A 2,337-nucleotide genomic window follows, 5' to 3' on the forward strand; every position below is an offset into this window, starting at 1 on the left:
AGCGCGGCCATTATTATCATTCTCCTTTTTTTATCCCTTTCTTCACTCTCAAAAAAAAAAAAAAAAAAAAAAAAAAACACGAACTCTTATATGGAAGCGGGGGTACGTGTATTCTTTTTGGTATTATTTGCGTTGTTACATACGTGAATGAAGATTATTTGAAAAAATGAGATATAAGTTTTTCTTTCTTATTCATTCTTTGTGCATTTCATATTAGTATGTATCATTTGCTTTTTAAAACACTCTATTTTTGCAAGCTAATGTCAATACTGGTGTTAAGTAACATATTAAGAAGATATTAAATAATTTTCATATTTTTCATAACACCTGAAGGGAACTTGAACAAAAAAGAATTATATCCAATATTTAAAGTATTATTAGAATAATAATAATATGCTCTAAATACTATTTGCACCACTTTTACATATTGCAATTTCATAGATTCCATACAGAACAAGAACATACTTAGAACTTACTACATGTTTCCTTCTTCCACATCTTGAATTATTCATGACGAGAACTTCTTTCATATATCTTGAAAAGTTTATACCAACAACCTCTTTCATATATCTTGAAATATTCATGCCATCAACAATCATCTTTTTCTATTAAGATGTTTCTTTATAATCTAGCCTCTAGCACTTCGTCCCAGTGTCTTATATTTATTCCTTATCGTTGTTATCCTGAAAAACAGAGTTAAAGCTGAAGTACTTCCAGGCAGTAATCGCTCAGGCGAAATGAGCACGACTTAAAAACTCTCAGTATTCATCCAGGAAAGTTTCGCCATCTTGTTCCCAAGGGAACGCCACGTTATTTCCTGTCGTCCCCATCCTCCCTAAGCGGATGATATTACCTCTTTCCTCGAACCATTTCCTCCGAGGGGCTTGGTGCCTTTCATTCCACGGTAACGTTGCTTCAGGAGCAGCAATATGGCGATTGCCATATTGCTCAAAAGTCACAAATTTCAGTCTCCAACGTCTGTACAAATTTTCGTTTCCTCAGTTTCCGTTAAGACTTCCATAATTAAGACTTCTTTATCTGCCTCCGCTTGCTTAAGCTCCTGAAATCGGTTTAACGTGCAGCGTAAGCCCCCTCGTCTATCTGCAGTCCCTGGGGGACTGAACAAGCCAAGAACATATTTTGTAGAAAATGTGGGTATACCCTCCAGGAGTCATTCGCGTGGGACTGAACTAAATAGTTAAACTATTTCCATTATTCTTTTACAAACTGGAGTACATATCTCTCTCTCTCTACACACACACACACACACACACATATATATATATATATATATATAATATATATATATATATATATATATATACTATATATATATATATATATATAATATATATATATATATATATATATATATATATATATATATATATATATATATATATATATATATATATATATATATATATATATATATATATATAATCCTCCCTTTTTACTTCCATTAACAGATCTCAGTCCCAAAGATCGAAAGAACCACAGCTACCTCTAAAGTCACCAAGTAGCTCCTATCCTCATGTCACAATATAAATTAACTAAGGCTAAATACAAGTTTTATTCCCAAACTTAAAATGACAAAAAATAAATAAATAAATAAAAAGGAGTGTAAAAAGTTAAGGCCATGATAGTCCTTGCTTCTAACCAATAAGTAAATGGTAAATTGGATCTCTCATCATACTAAATATCCCAAGAAAATGTCAAAGTCTGTCATGATCGAATTCATAGCTATATTTCAAAAATTCCCTTATCACTTGACCTGAACTAAATATATCTGAGAAAAAAAAACAAAGGTCACTTCTTTTAGAAATAATATAAAAGTAACAGCATACGTGGGGTAAAATAAAAAGGCATAAAGCGTAAAAACCCAAGATATGTAAAAAAAGGAGAACTTGTCTCCTAAACACTTCACAGATTACACTTTTTCATTTTGTTATTATTCACGATACTTTCTATATAATGACAGGAACTGCATATATAAATAATTTTCAACCAGAATTCCTGATACCCTGAATGTTGTATATGTAATTACATAAATACCTATATAATCAATGTTTAGGCATCATCGTAAAGACAGTGGAAGGGATCATTAGCATTAATCAATTCAGTTACTGTATTATAAGAGAGCTGATACACCATTTGAGAATGTCAGCTTAATTAAATCATTACTGCAATCATTTTCTTGATATTTTGATTACAGTAAATAAAATTATTTCCATAAGTCAGTCTTTAAGTAAATTTAATAACATTTTGAGTTCCTTCAAAGGGACTGTTTCATTTTCAATTACTTTTAATGACACTGTATGCATTGTATGCATAATC

The sequence above is a fragment of the Macrobrachium nipponense genome, chromosome 14 (assembly GCF_015104395.2).
Source record: "Macrobrachium nipponense isolate FS-2020 chromosome 14, ASM1510439v2, whole genome shotgun sequence".
NCBI lineage: Eukaryota > Metazoa > Arthropoda > Malacostraca > Decapoda > Palaemonidae > Macrobrachium > Macrobrachium nipponense.